Consider the following 16707-nt stretch of genomic DNA (forward strand, 5'->3'; position numbering starts at 1 on the left):
AGCAGATACGTCCCAAATATTTTCCACATAAATGCTCTTTGTTCTGTTGTTTCAGCCAGTTAAAGCAGATACCGGTAACAGTGCCACATCACCGGCTAGTGGGGAGGCAAGCGGGGTACCAGTGGAAATGTCATTTTCTCTTTGGCTGCTATATCTCTTGTCCTTGAATTTAAGCAACGGCGTAGTTTGCATTCCACAGCAAATTACCCAGTAGGCAGATTGACTTATTTCTGTGGTCTCCATTGCACTCATAGTAATGCTTGATGAAATTGTTTATGCAAATAGTGTATTAACTGAAAGACACAGTGCTGTATTGATCAAAGCTGTTTTCTTGTTTTGATGCAATTCATCCAGTAGTTTCAGCTGAGGAGAGAGATTGGGAGCCTAAATATTTCATTTCAGTGGTTTCAAAATGAAATGGCTCCGCTTCTTTGATTTTGAAACAATGTTTTGTTTTGAAATTGAGCTAAGCTAAATTTTTAAAAGGATAAAAACTACCTGGCAACAATTATATTATGAGACATCCAGAGAAAAAGTTTCACTTCAGTTTTACTGAAACCAATTATTCCTTTTTTTGTTTTTCCTTCCCCCTTTTTTCTTTCTCTTTTATTATATATTCTTTTGTTTTGGTTTGGTTTTTTTGGCTTTTGAACTGAAAATACCTCACAGCTCCGTATGTGAGCGTTCCTTGGGGTCATACAGAGAACTCTTTCATTTTACATCTCAGTACCTTGTTTCCTTCCTCTGTGTTTCACAGCCAGGGAGTAGTTCACTGCCACTGGTAATTTTCAGGGGACCAGAAAACACAGAGGAGAATAACCATTTAGGATGAAGCCTCTCCATGTTTCTGACTGAAGATTTCACCCGCTGCTTGATATCAAAAGCCCTACATATATACAAAGAGGTTATTTATGTGAAGAAATGCTTTCCTTCTGAAAGGAAAAGGGAAATCATGTACCATGTTTTGCAAAATTACCAAAGACATCATTCAGAAGTTTGCTGGCTCCCCCCTGCCCGCCCCATTTCAGCGTTTCCCTTGTGCCTGGGTGATTTTGCCATGAGCCCTACAAGGTTTATTCTCCCCAGGGAACCATGCCAGTGCAGAATAGCTCTCCCAGCTAGTCAGTCCCTCTCCAACACCTCAGGTTTGTGGCTGGGAAGTTGCGATTTGGCATTGAACTCATGAGGTTGCCTGCAGAATCACAGTGTATTTGCTTCTACTGTTGCCATGTGCTTCAGGGGACTGCTTGTAACTTCATGATTCTAGATTTTGAGGCTTGTGGTGGGAAAAAGAAGACCCTGGGGCAGCAGGAGGGGGAATTTGGGGGATTCTAGAGCTTAAAAGGTTTTTCAGCACCAGCGGTCATGTACCCGGGGGAAAGGTGCATATGGACTGAAGCATTCAGCCTAGGCGCTTATTATGTTAGCCAACTAGCTCGCTTTCCTCCGTAGCTCTGGGTTTATAAACCTTATTGCAGCTGCAGTGACTGTATGCAGGCTAGCTCAGTGGAGACGCTCCATCAGTCTCTGACCACCAAACCAGTGTTTAACTGGTCATATAAAGTTGGTGCTTCCGTGTAGATCTAGTATCGCTTTATTGACTGGTAATTAATTGGTAGCTTCATCTAATATACCTCTGAGGATGTTTTATTACTCCACTATGGATAGCCTGGCAAGTGAGATAAGGGACTCTGACCAGAAGGAAATTTGGTCTTAACATCTGCAGCCTTTCTCTGCAGACATCTTAAGATGATCTGGGCAATGATTATGATTTATAGCCCTTTTTGTTGAATCATTTTATTTGAAGTCTTAGAACCTGAAATTGTTGTGAAGGACTGCTGCTTGCTAGAAAGGAGCCATATTTTTAAGTGCAAGTATTTTAACAGCTGGTTAAAAAAAAAAAGTTATGTGAACCAAGAACAGTGAAAGCCCATTTTCAAAATAGTAGTCATCAGAACGGAAATTTATGTCAGAGATCTCAAATCTACTTTTGCCTAGTCATTGATTTCTTAAAGAATTGTCACTGTATCATATTGAAAAGAAAGCAATATTTTTAAACGGTATGCACCTCTTTATTGACCATTTCTTGAGAGGTTCTAAAGGCCTTTTTAAAGTTCTTTCTAGTGTGTTACTTTTAAAATGATTTGTTATGTGATGTTACGAAAGTTTGGGAAAGTCTGCTTATTATATGGGAAGACAGACATTAATGCAAATTGTAATGCCGGGCTCGTGAGCCTGTATTGTTTCATGCTTAGCCAAATACTAAGAACAAGATGACAGTGAACACACACACAAAAAAGGAAGAAGTTAAAAGAGGAAACAATATTTAACAAACAAACCATTTGTCTCATGTCATTCGGTAAGTAATGGATCCACTTTTTTAATGGCTGGTACTAAGCTAAATAATTATAACAGACCCCAGTAAGCAGTGAGGGCGCTGTATAATTTTAAATAAAAATTAAAATATACCAATGTTTTAAATTGCTTCCTGCTATAACCATAAAACGCATAATTATCTAATAGGCATACGTGGAGAAGCAGAGTGAGAACTGGGAAAATTATTTTTTGCTTGCATTTGTGTACAAACTGGGAATTCCTAAGATCTATCATACCAATTGTCAGCTGTCAAAAGAAGGCTTTTATCATAAGACCTACTGCTCACGCACACAGAAAAGGAAAATCACAAGTTGATTAGATTATCATAGCCTTTGTTTTTTATCCTGTTATTCCAAAATGCCGGATCTGAATACGGGTGCTTGTGGATTTTTTTATTTTTTTAATCATTATTTGGGGGGTGGGGTTGGGTTGGCTTTGGGGTTTTTTGAGTGCCCTGGTCTCTTATATTGTATAAATTTAGCCAGGAATTGAATATCTTGTATTTGATCTCTCAATCTATTGCCATGGAAATGAAGGGTATTTCAGAAATTCTTGCTTTCTGCATTTGTCGACTGATTCAGAAGGGAGAAAAGGTGAAAAATGTAAAAAATCTTTGATGAAGAAAGGAGAAAAAGAGATTGTTGGAAGTGTTGTATTAGGGTGACTATTTTGCATTCTTAAAAACTTCATTGCATTTAAATTCCACATGTGACTTTTAGTGCTATATATAATACTGATTCTAATTATTTTAAATTATATTTTTAACATGAGTTGATGGTGGAATATCAGCATTAATTGTACATTCATTTGTGACTTTTAATACACGATTAAATGCTTTGCTTGTACATTTGAGTGCTAGTCAGCATTTGAGTCAGCAAAAATATTAATGATTTGTAATGATGTTTGGCTTTTAAGATAGTTAGCTAGAACTAGTCATGTTATATGATGTCTTATGTTAGGCGGGCCTTCAGTTAAACTTCACCATTAAATTATGCCTATTTCACCCAAATTCCTTGTTTCCAAGCGATTTCCGAACAGAACGGGAAATCACGAATGAACTAAGTCAGCGTCGGGAATAGAAGAATTCAGATCTTAATAGTCCAGCCCAGGTGAAAGCTAACAGAAATGGGGACAGCTAACAGAGTTTTCAGGCACTTTGTTCTTTAACTGCAGTAAAGAGTTGCAAACAGTAGAAAAGAGCCATAAAGAAGCTGGGAATTGTGGAGAAGAAAAAATGCATTTCAGATATGAACTACACAGCAGTCACATAAGACATGCTGCATCTCCAGAAGAGAGCTCAGGAGGAAGATAAAAGCATAGAGAATTTGGCTGTACTTGGCTGTTTACTTTTTTTGGGGGGGGGGAGGAATGGGGGACAATACCACACTGGGGTGGAGGGGGATGTCACAGGGTAGAAAACAGCTTTGATTAGAAACTGTAGACCATGGCCAGTTTACACAGGTAAATTATTAGGACACTTGCAATTAACCCCAGATAAAGCAGCAAATGTGTCGAATAAAATACAATACTGTGAGCATACCAAAACTTGTGGAGAATAAAGCTCTGATGGTGAGCGCTAGAGGAAATTCACAGTGGTTATATTGTTGAGAAAGAGAGGCAAATAGGGTCTTCAGTCCAATCCCCAGAAATAGGAAGGACAGGTGCACACGAGGTGTTACCTGTAAATGTAGTAGTAGACTAGAACTGTGGTTGTAAAGCCATTCTGAAACATCTGTCCCATGTATCTTTGGAGCACTGGTGGGCTGTGGCATACTGCCAAGAGCACTCCAAACATAAACAGCATCATAGAAGAGTGAAACAAGACCGTATATACATAGGTTATATGGGTAAGCTTGCTTTGCGTAAGCCTGGAGCTAAACAACACGAAGATGCACAGCTAGCTGAATAAATCTGGAAGGAGGCGGCCACTGCGATTTCCCTCAAATAGTTGCTGATTATCCCCTCATGCCGTGTCCACTGTTAGGAATTTCTGGGGTACTCTATAGGTTGTGGGAAGCTGCCCACGGTGTGAGGGCCTTACAAGGTGCATGGTGGAACTAACTTTGAGAGAGAGATATAAAATCTGCACAGCTGCCTTCACTGGGATATTAGTGTGTGGAAGAGATCTGTAGGATTCCCATGCAGACTTTGTTCAGTAAGCAGCTTCATTCCTAGGCAGTGCCTGTCTTGTGCTGTTTGTGAGGTCTCTTTCCCTCCCTGTTCTTTTTGTCATTGTATCTCTCTCTTGCTATCCAGCCAGGGAATTGCTGTGAATAAAGGGTCATAAGAGAAGAGAACCTAATTTGCTTTGCCCACAAGAGATGCTCTGTGTAAATAAAGAGAGATAATGGAAAACTACCTTCTGTCCTGAAAAGTTCATGTGAATGACTCACGGGTGGAGGCACAACCAGTATTTGAAAGAGAGTTTTGTGACAGCCGCTAATCTTTTTTCCTTGTGTAGGAAGGCAGGGATGCCATATAGAATACTGAGGCGCCCTCAGATTTTTTTTTTTCTTGTTTAGTTCTAAAAGTGAGGAGGACTGGAACATAACCCTTTTGTAAACTGTTGTTATTAAGCCCTGGAAAAGTGCTGCTTTGATTATTCTGGTGCTGCTTCTTTCTAAAATTGAACGTATTGTGTTTCAGAGCCCTACCCTGTATGTCTACCCAGAGGAGTAAGAAATAAGTGGCGAACTGGCGAGGTCAGGGACAGTACAGCATAGAAATCTGCTGCTTTTGTTTCATAATCTCAAGTATATATTTCCTGCCTCTTTCCTTATTCTGTGGAGATACGTAAAGGCTAAATGTAGCAGAAATTGAGCTTAGAGCAAGTTTCAAACATAAAAACATAGATTTATAATAGAACTTGGCAAGTGGATGTTATCTTTCATCCAGAGATCACAATCTACAATGTGTACTTTGGGGATTGCAGCTGCGCCTGGCTGGACCAGGGGTATTTGGAGTTCTCCTCTGCCTTTCCTCTTTTTAAAGAAAGTCTTTATCAGTTTGATTGCTTCTGACCAAAGGATACGTGTGTGAAAACTTTTACTTTTTTGGGGGTAAAAAGGACACTCAAAGGTTAGTGACTACATTACTTGCATTTGGGGGGGGGGGGGGGGGGGGGAAAGGAAGGAAACTAGTTTCACTTGCTGCAAAACATGTGCATCTGTCAGACATAAAATCCACTTTCTTCTCCTAGTCCTGCCATGAACATTAGGCACGCTGTATGTTTTATATACGTATGAACAATATATTTGATATAGCAGCAGGAAGCTGCCGTTTTTACATCAGTCAAGACCAGAATGCCACTACTAAAGCTGCTTTATAGCTAACAGGCACCCTATATTGTTTGCAAAACAGCAGTTACTGTAACACACCTTTGGGGGGGGGGCTTCTGTCTAGCTTTATGGTTTTGGTTCTGAGGTTCCCTTGTGGAACTGAGAAGTTTTTATAATAAATAGCACAGTGTACTGGATGCGTGTCTTTTTATTTGGAAGGGTGCTGATGTTGAACTGAGTAAAGAAAAACTTGTGGTGAGTTCCTGGTTCACAGCCATGATTTTTATTTAAGTAGCTTTGTAATTTCTAAATAGGCACAAGCTGTTCCCTTAACTGATCTTTCTGAAGTTTTTAGCTTATCTGTTTCCAACAGATTCCTTAGATGGAGGTTTTATCTGAATGGTCTGTTAGGGTGTCCCTCCCTCGCTAGTTGCTCCAGGAATCTCTGACTTTCAGCAGGGAGGAGGAAAGGAGCAACTTGGCCTGTGCATAAGCCGGAACCAAAGGCAGGTCAGTTGCTCAGGGCCACGCACGCTCATCCAAGTTGAACTGCCTCACTCTTGAGGTCTGCCAGGGCTCGTCCCTCCTCTGAGGGAGAGTGGGGGGACCACTTATTCGGTGGGTTTCTTGGCATACGGATGAAGTTTTATGAAACTGCATTGTGTTTCGTAGCCTGTACCAGGACCAATTATAGCATGGCTAAAGAATTAATATTTTAAAGTTGTCAACACAGTCTATTTTTTGGCGTTTGTCACTATCTTTTATCGGAATTCTGCCCCTGCCAAAGGAGGTCGGACGTCAAACCAATCAATACACACTGTATGCTGGTGTAAAATGCTGAAGAAATCAGCAGAAGAAAATTACTTTCTTTACCATACATTGCAGTTGCAACTTAAATTATTATTCTCTGACACAGTGATCCAAGCTTTTATTGATAAGTCTGCAACATTTTGATGGCATTGTGGTTTTCAGGAAGAAACATTTCTCAGGATCAGAATTTAGGGGCCAGCCGGTGATTTAAATACCATCTTGGCTGGCAACATTATAAAAGTATTGTTTATTTCTAAAGACTTTTCAGTCCATATTGTGCAGTATCCATTATGCTGGCTGTGGCATAATTGAGTGCCGCAGTAATTCGTGTATGAATTTTTTTTGAGAAATCTTTTATATTTGTAAGCCATTGTTCTCCTTAGGTGATGGTTGTGAAGCATTTTGGAAGCCTGGAAACCAGTCTACAAATATAAGTAAATTCTGTTGGGGGGATGGTGAGGGAGTGAAGGCTGAAGCGGTAGGACTAGGCCAGTCAGGCAGGAGGTAAAAGTAGCGTTGCCTTCAGATCCTTGTGGTATTTGTGCACATTTCTGCCCGAGAGCACTGAAGCCCTTTTTCTATTATCATAGCTGTATTCTCTGCCCTGAGACCAAAATGACACCCTGTATTTCTACGATACAATTGGTAAAGTCGGTGGGGAGCTCTAAGTTAATAGATAGGTCCTTCTAGTGAGCAAATAAAGAATCGGTTTTTCAGCTACAGCTTGTTGTTCTGGTTGTGGTGGCTGGTGTATTTTAAGGAGCCCATCGCCTACTCCAGGAGCAATAGAGCAAAGAATACTTTGATGCTCTTGTCTGAACTGTGATGAAATCCAACCTCTGCACGTTGCTGCTTTTGGAGAGAGAGATAAAAGTGAAGATCTCCCAGGTGGTGTAGATAACTGTGCTGGATTGTTGAGGGATTTGAATGTCCTGTGCATGTGCTGGCTTCAAAAATCGTATCTTGGAAACTCATAAATTGGAAAGCATAAAAATTATCCCTGTGTTCAGTAATCACACACATCTGAGCAAAAGTTAATTGAAGGACAAATATGCAGAAGGCAGCCTGGTAGTGGAGTTTCACAGCAGAGAGTTTGGTATCAATACTATTAAAGGAATAGGAGTGGAGGTCTTTGCTTACAGGTTTTTGAAAGGCAGGTGAGTTCCTTGACTGTGTTTGCAGCACAACATAAACACAGTTGTATCAGCACCTCTGCGGGGATGATTTCTGAAATGCAGGGGCCGTGGTGGGTGGCCACGTGTGCAGTCAAGATCTCTGTAGACTGTTGTTAGGTTGGAGGCCCACATAGCTTTTCAACCCGAGTGTTGAGGGATGGAACAAGAACACACCTTTACAAATTCCCATGGGAAAGAGAAGTGGGAGGTGTTTAACTTTCCAATTAGTTTTCTGTTTTAGGAACAACCTGAGTTACAGAATCTCAGCTACTGCTACAAAACCCTTCCTGGAAGTAAAACAGCCTTGCTGGTGGGCAGGGAGGAGCTGAAGGAAGGAGTTTGGGAAAATGGTTATAGGTGTTTACTTGCAGTTTTCACACCTAGATTTTACAAGTTGTTCCACGTAGCACAAGTAATTTTTTAAAAACCCTACTTATATAGTGTTCCAGAAGCAGTGCTTATTACAAAGCTGGGTCTCTCTTGGTGCCTTTTTCAGGTGAGTGAAGATTTGAGTGAAGAGTTGAGTTGAAAAGTTAATGATTCGTAGGTCCCTGCAGAGTGATTATTCACCAAAGTGGCTAGTGAAATGGTATTCTGTAGTATACAAATCTGTATTTTTGGTTGTGTTGTTTTGTGCAGAGGTCCCTTATTCAGAGAGGAATGTGATCTAATTTAAGAACACATATCCAACTGTTGTTATTGCAGTAGTGCTGCTGCTTGATCTTGATCTGCTTAGAAGTTACTTTTCTTCAGGAACGTGCTAGAGCCATGGAAGCTTAAATCTAAATTGCAATATACAGAGTAATAGCTTTGCAGTAGAATATAAATTGGTTGAGTTATAATGAACAATTGCTGCTCACTTGTAACAAATGAAACTCCAAGGCATAGCACCAAGCATAATTTAAAAAGAAAATGTCTTATTGTTGTTTTCATTCGTTGTTGGGTCCATGGAGAAAACATTGTGGTGTTTTTTCCTGTGTGTGGTGTGGTCGGCTGGCCGTCTGCTGTTAGGAGAATCACCAAATGATTACAGGATGGGACAAAGGGCTTCTCAACCATAAAAATGTGTCAGTACATGTTTCGTGAATGCTAGGGTTCACTTTTATCACCCATAACACCTCATCTAAGGATTACAGGCATCTCAACAGAGAAGATTCTGCCTTTTGGATTGTCTTCAGAACTGGCCTTGATTTATGCAAAAGATCTTATAGGATATGATTGGACATAGTTTTATATAACTCTACAACAGAGTGAATATATATTGTTCATGCCAAGAGTAGCGGTAGGAAAGCTGTACAAACTGTGATAAGTAACAAGTAAACCATGGGGTTTTTTGTTTTGTTTTGGGTTTTTTTATTACTGAAATCTGTAGTGTTTTCTGACTGCTTAGAAACTAATGCCTGGCATGTGTTATTGCTTAATTATGTCCTGTTGGGTGATTTACAATACATGCAACCTGATCCAGGAAAGCAGTGGTCTTTCAAAATTATAATGTGCTCTTCATCCTTGTTAAATCTTTGGATTTTGTTGGAATGTGAGAGTGGGCTGATTTCACTCTCTTCAGTTTGCCCTTGTAAAAATTAAAATTGGTTTCTGTTTTTTTTGGGGTTTGTTTTTTTTTTTTTTTAAGTCCAGTTCTAATAGTAGATCTGTCAGGTTGTCAGCTATTTCAAACTCTTAAAATCCCTGAACAAATTTAATTACAAATCTTTCTGTGACTGTACATTTCCAACATGCTTCTGTTATCTTTCCATCTGTAACTTTATTAAGGGTGATTGCCCTATAATTCCTTGTTTCTTGCTCCCCCTTTGGCTGAGCAGTGAGACTCTAAGGTGCAAAAATGTGTAACCCTTTCTTGGCTGAATCTTTTGAGGACACTTTGAAAAACTATGACATTAAGGCAGAATACATAAACAGTTTCTGTTGAAAAAAACCAACCCAACAAATAAAAAACAAAACCCCAACAACCCACACAAAATCCCCCAAAAAATCCCCCCCCCCCCCCCCCAAAAAAAAAAACCAAAACAAAAACCCAAACCACTTTTACTTGAGTGTCAATACTCATAATGCCCTTAGCAGGATTTTGAATAGGATTTAGTAGCTGCTTAGTCATTTATTTGGCTCTTGAAGGCTACTTCTAAGGCTACCAACAGTGTGGTTTGAGTATTTACTAACATTAGAGAAACACAACTTGGCTACCCCATACATTCCACAGGCTATTTTCCTTCATGTTTCTTAATTATGAATGGTTAGCTTGAGTGGGCTCTGGTTTTCACAACCTTCAGAAGAATATTGCAAAAAAAGTCATTCCAAAGCTGCAGTTTGAATGTGGTGCAGACTACAGGGATGTGACATCTCTTTTGTGTTGTTTGTTATTGAATATCTCAGCCTTCACTAACTGATCCTGTTTTTCATAGCACAAGCAACTTTGATGTGGTCTTTGTCATATAAAACAAAAGTATAGAATTTAATTCAAAAGCTGCAGGGTAGCTGAAAAAGCACCTTAGTGACTCTAAAGCCCCAGTGTCTGAACTGCTTTTGAAATATTTTTTCACACATTTGTTAGAATTTCTCTAGCATTGGCTCTGATCATTCTAAAAATTCAGGTGGCATTATCATTATATCCCAGCCTCGCAAACAAAAATGTCTGTAACTATTCATTTGAGTAGTCCCAGCAGAATTACAGCAATTCAGCTGTGCTGTGTTTGTATGCAAGGTTAAGACTAAAGAGACCGAAGATGATGATAGCCATGTTGAAGGGAGTACTTTACGGACCGAGAAATGGATTCTGAAAGGGTAAACCTTCATTTAGGATCCTGGCAGCGTTGTCCAAATGGTAACATGGATAAAGAAGAAAACATGGTTAGCAAAACAAAGCACTCTTAAAACAAAAGAAGAAAAGGTAGATACTAATACTGTCTGTTAGTTCTGAATCTGGTTTTCATGCTGCAGCACTGACATTGTTCTGGTCTGTGGCCATCATAACATGCCAATCTGACAAGTTTTATTATCACAGTTAGTTTTTACTTTGCACATGAAATGGTGACTGAAGTTACCTAAAATGATGACTAATCGGTAGCATCTTCCATGAGATCTATATTTTGTAACACTACTTTCTTAAAATATCCAAACAGTCATTTGAAGACAGTGGGCAGTATTTGAGAGACAGGAAAGATCACGCTCAGCCTTCCCATGGGGACCAGGTGAAGCCCGTGGGATTTTTCCCTTGCTTTTTCTCCTGTGCTGCTACTGCCAGCAGACAGAACATCTGTACTGAGGTTTTCATGGGAAAAGGAGGAGATGGGTGGTCTTCTCTGGATTTGCCAATATTTTCATGGCATTTGTTTCATTTTATTTTCATGGTATTTCAATATTTTTCTTTCAACCCTCAAAGGGGTAAAATGTAAAAGTGTAAAAGATGAGAAATAAAATGACATTATGTCTAGCTTATCAGAAATGAACACCTAGAGCATACTTACTACTTCTTTCCCCTCCGCCCCAATTTCCACAGCTCATAGTTGCTTTAAAATGTCTTTTGAACTGTTATTCCTAAACTGGTTGAAGTAGCCCAGGTAAACTTGAAGTGTCAGTGTCAGACTTTGCGGGAGCTGTACAGAGTGTGGGGTTGGGAGGGAAACTCTTCTCTGGTCTGCCCTGCATGCCCAGTATCCATTACACGGCACCCCTCGTGATTTGCAGTGGATATTGGGAAAAGCTGTGCTGCCGGGTTACTGCCAGGGACATGGTGAAACATGCCTTACCACTTCAGAGTGCCCTTGGCTTTTTTGTGGTTTCGGAGCCTGCTTATCAGATCCAGCTGGCTAATAGGCTAATGAGTGTGTGATGTGAGAGTCAGGAGAATGAGCAAGCTGCTTCTGCTGTGGCAAGAGAGGAGGAAATGAGACCCAAGGGAAAGCTAAGCTTCCTGCACTGGAGTCATGCCTGCCTTGGATTACATGTTTTAGTTTAACAGTCCTGTAGATCAGGCTTAAGGTTCAGCAGGCTTGGTAGTTTCTGGTCCAGTAGTGTTTGAAAACAGAATGAAATTTTGTGTTACGGAGGTTGGATGATCTATAAAGGAGAGAGTTACATAAAACCTAAACAACCTTTTAAATATATACAGTTGTCACTGAGTATGGCATTTGGGTAAATTCAAGTACCACTGGGCACAGAAAAAGACATTATACAAAGGATTTTAACATGTTTTACATTGAGTGTCCCGATTTGTCTGCTTAAACAGCAGAAATAATTAAAATAGGGAAAGAAATATGGAACTTAATGAATATTTAGGCTACTTAACCTATTTTGTTGGTTGACTGCTGAGAAAATTCTCTTACTCAGAGATTTGTAGTTTGAGTCCATCTTTCCTCCTTCACTTTTTGTTATTTTGGAATATTCTGGTCATGCTTTGGACTGTATTGTTGCAAACAGGACGACAGGGAGGAATCAGGCATAGTCTTTTTTCAGAAATGTTGACGGCTTTCGTGATAACTTCTAAAACTTTTGTAGTAAAACTAAAGTAAAACTTACAGAAGGATCTGAGACAGGGCAGGCTCTCCTTTTTCCTTTGCAAAATACACCCTTCCCACCACAGCCTTTGTCCTTCTATTTTGTTAAGTTTATAACATTTTGGGAGCCACTAAATTGCTTCATGATGTCTAGCATTCTCTCTTTTTCCTTCATATATTGTAAGTAACAGTTTTCCGTATGGCTGTGTATAACTAACCTCAGCTAGTTATTATGCATGGCAGATCAGCCCAACTTTGGCCAGACCTCCCATGGTCTGTTGCTGTTGGCCAACACAGATTTCTGATCTCGTTAGTCTCTGAAATACCTATGTCTTGCCTCACCACCACAGCCATGGATGGTGACTACCCTAGTTTTGTGTCACCTAGTTCTCGAGTTTACATTTTAGGTTAACTTAGCAATATCTTCTGACCTGGATTCTCAAGGGACAGCAGAAGCAAAGTCTGAGGCCATTCCAGGGAGAATGAGCTTTCTCATACCATAGAGCATATACAGGCAACTGGTGCCAAGTGGAGCTTATGCCTTTGAGGAGTATTTTGGATATCCAGGCCCCATGGGGGTAGGAATCCAGGGCTGTCCTGCAAGGAAAGGGCATGACTGTTCTCAAAAATCAGGAAATCAGGGAGAAATTGTGCCAGCTTATCGCCACGACCCCTGTGCCCCTCTTCTGAATACAGGCACCTGCAAGTAATTTGCTTTGACAAAGGGGATGGATGCACTTGCCGATTGAGCTACAGAGCTGTATTCACCATGACTAGAACGGTTAGTTAAGCCAAAATCCTGCCAAAAAAGCACCCTGTATTAGAGCACGGAACTCACTGGGAGAGAGGAGAAAGGCTAAGACTAGATCCAAGGCATAAAGAAGGTATATGCCAATCAACCAAACCATATTTCAGGGTAACTTAAGAAAGCATGAATGTTTGGGAATGCTTAGAAATATTGAGTGTTAAGTAAAGAGTTGTTCTTAATCGTCATATTAAAAGAAACTATAGCATGCTAAAATGAATGTTTTACTTAAGTATGATTCAGTAATATACGTACTTAAGTATGATTGCCATCCCTTCAGGGATTTCTCTCCAACTTCCTATTCAGGTTGTATCTGCCTGGCAGACATGCATAATCTTGTTGAAACTTGTGTAAACCTAGGCAGGTTTTAAACTAGCCACCTGGTAGGAGTATTGCTAAAGGAGCAAAGAGTTCTGCAAAAGCTGAAAAACTTACTGGGGTCCCTGGGCAAGCTCAGAGGGTCCCTGATTGCGCTGAGCTCGGTGCTGCCTCACCTCTGGTCCTACATAAGTACCTGTGCTGCTAACATCAGAATAGGATGTAGCCAAGCAGCACCACATGTTTTACTGCAGCATGGATATCATCTGAAATTTCAAATAAAAATGAGCTGTTATTAATCTTTGATATGGAAACTAATAAGATAACTTGAGGCCCTAAAAGAAATTTCACAAGCTTAATCTTCCATCCACAACTTCAAATCCTGAAAGTGTCTTTTCTACACGCTTACCAACATTTTGCTTTCCAATACAAGAACTACCTTGGTTTTTATCTTTTTCTCTTTTTTTTTTTTAAATCTATTTACTATTTGGCCATTCTGGATTTTAAAATTAGCTGTTCTTAATGTAGTGACTTTAATGTTAGAACAGGTATTTTTAAATATCACCAATACCTTTCCACTAAATTATGTCTAATTCGGAGAGGGAAAAGGGCAATTGATGAGGGGAATGAAAATTGTGAATATATGCTAAAACAGAATTACTTCAGAGCTGAGAATCTGAAAGCCGAATCTGAAAGCCAAATCTGCTCTTTTGGTGAACTTCTGCCGTGTTTGCTCATTTGTATGCAAGCGTTAAAATTCACCTTTGATTGAAGGAATGTAGAAGCTATATCTCAAAAGATAACAATGGTACTGAGCTAAAGTAAATGATTTGCTAATTACAGCAAAACACAGAGAATGCTTTCGTTTTGCCCCTCAGGTCGATGTTTTTTAGGCTGTTCATTTGTATTGAAAAATGTTCATGTTTGAAGCAATTGCACATTGCATGTAGATTTTGCAAACAAGATATGAAACTAGTTTCACTGCTCAAGAAAGAATATTGACGTATTAGTTCTACAACTTGTCATTGCCCCAATACACATTTGCAAATGCAGCAGTAAAGCAGCACTAGTTTTCTGAGAATTTGTCCATATGTAGTGAGCCCAAAATAACAAATTTAATGGAACAGAATTACAGCCAATGCTAATTTACACTCCAGCTCACTTACCATAGAATTCTTTCCTGAAATGTATTCCTATTTTTTGAAATGGTTTAAAAGTATCAAAATACTTCTGAATATTTGCTAATATGCTGTTAATTATCATGGTGAACGACACCCAGTAATGCTTATCACGACTAAATAGATATACTTTTTTCTTCCTTTTTAACTCATTCGCTTCCAATGTTAGGAGATTTTAAAAATAGCATAGGGCTCCTCTCTGCTCTACCCAGTCCAAGTGTGAGAGGGAAAAAAAGCCAGTCCTTGCTGTAAACAATTTAGAAGCGAAGTTTAAAACATGGGACTGACAGAGATAGAGGTCAAAGTACAAGGAAACATGGGGAATTGTTGGCTTAGCCACCTTAGCTTAATAGTTGTCAATTTTTTAGGAGGCATTGTGGTCAGGAAGGGTTTTAGATAAGGAATAAAGGAGCCTTATATTTCTTCAGGAGGACTGGATGAAAGCCACCGGGAGAAAGCACCCAGGAACTTGGATAACACAGTTGCCTGCTTCACAGCCGTGGTCCAGGCAGAGACAGAGGTGCTACATGAAAGATAGTGTGGGACAACCTTGAATGTGGACATGAGTTGCAGTAAATAAGCATTTACTGAAGGAGGCCAGAGTGGGATGGAGTCATTTGTTAGTCTGGAGGGGTTTTCCTAGGAGAAGAGGTACAGACCAACAAGCACCAGGATGGGGCTTCTGCAACCAAAGTGGGGCTGTCAGGGCAGCCTCCTCTAGCCCCAGCAACCTTCCTGGTTCCCTTCCACTTCTAGCAGCAGCAGCAGCAACTTCGCTGTTTGGGATAAGCCTCAGCTGCCTCTTCCTCTCCTGTTTTATACCCCCTGGGCCTTGGTAAGCACAGTGGTGCTGGGTTAGAGGCGGGCAGCTGTGGTCGATGTGTGTGCGGTGAGGGTAGGCTGGTGCTGGTGAAAGGATTGGAGAGGACAAGCTGCCACTGGGAGAGGGGCAGGATGAGATGAGGAAGAGAGATGCGAAGGGAAATACACCTGCCATGACACACTGACAAATTAGACTGGACCATCTTCTTAGAGTTACAGTTACTCTGGTTTTATTGCCAGCTCCCAAAGCTCTTGCAGTATAATCAGTGCTCAGCAGACAAAGCAGCACTGCTACATGGCGTAATTTTGGAGGTCTTTTTATGAATTCCTACCAGTTTTATGGAAGAGGATGTGGCTATGAGTGTTCATTCCTTGATTCCATTACACTTCAGTATGTTAGCAGCTTGCTGTAGTACATTGCACTCCAGTGTTGATAGGGTGAAAGACAATAGCAAAAAATATTGCAAAATACAGCATTGTTTCAATACAACAAATGAACAAAAATGGTGTTTATTATTATATTTGTTGATTTAAAGTGAGAAACCATCATTAAAACTACTATTTTAATCTTGAAAAATGTCATGTCGAGACATTTGTGTTTGGCTTTGACAGTGCTGGTAACAACCTGTAATATGTTCTTGACTTTACTTGATGAATTGTAATTCCCCCAGAAATTTTGCAGTTTTTACCATGGCCATTACATATTTTCCTATTGTCAAACTGTAATCTATTGATGAAAATAAATACATGGAAACGCAAATACTGAAGCAGCTCTTTGTCCAGATTAAAAGATTTTCATATATATGCAGTAGGATACGTGCCTGGGATGCTGGGTCTTTTTCAGATGTTAGCTCTGGTTCAACATTCATAGTTTCATGGCACAAAGAAGTTTAGGACATTGTCAAGTTACCACACGTGCAACCTGGCAACTGTGTAGGCTGAATATTGATGTTTCTTCGTTGACTGCTGTGGGCTAGCCCATCAACTGTAATTAAAAACAAAACAAAACAAAACAAAACACACCCCAAAACAAACAAACAAGAAATCCCAAAGAAACCCAACCCACAAAAAAACCCAAACACATTTTATTTCATTTTTCAACTAAGTCATGTATAGAGTGTGAATGTAAACACTGATTTGGAAGAAATCCACTCTTTTGAAGAAAAAGAGTGATTTATCTTGGTGACGGGTCTAAATATAAATGTTGTGCAGAAGTTATATGAGTGCTTAGTGTTATGGCTGATTGGCTAACAGACCTTTCATAGAAAAAGGCAGGATGACCACCTCTTTCTCATGTTTGGGTTTTCGGGTTTTTCTCCTTAAAAAATAATATTGAGAATTGCAACTCTTCATGCTCCTCAACTTACCTCCTTTTAAAAATTTCCTTCCTGCTTCTGGTCACTCTTTGTTAACCCAACAGTTGAAGAAGACAAATCC

At 39.9% G+C, this 16707-nt stretch overlaps 1 protein-coding gene across 6 annotated transcripts in view; it reads left to right on the forward strand.

Annotated features, from left to right (window-relative positions):
* Positions 1–16707, forward strand: part of PTPRK (protein tyrosine phosphatase receptor type K) — a 414239-nt gene that overhangs the window by 264347 nt on the left and 133185 nt on the right. The gene's annotated exons all lie outside the window — the stretch shown is intronic.

The sequence above is a fragment of the Phalacrocorax carbo genome, chromosome 3 (genome assembly GCF_963921805.1).
Source record: "Phalacrocorax carbo chromosome 3, bPhaCar2.1, whole genome shotgun sequence".
Taxonomy (NCBI): domain Eukaryota; kingdom Metazoa; phylum Chordata; class Aves; order Suliformes; family Phalacrocoracidae; genus Phalacrocorax; species Phalacrocorax carbo.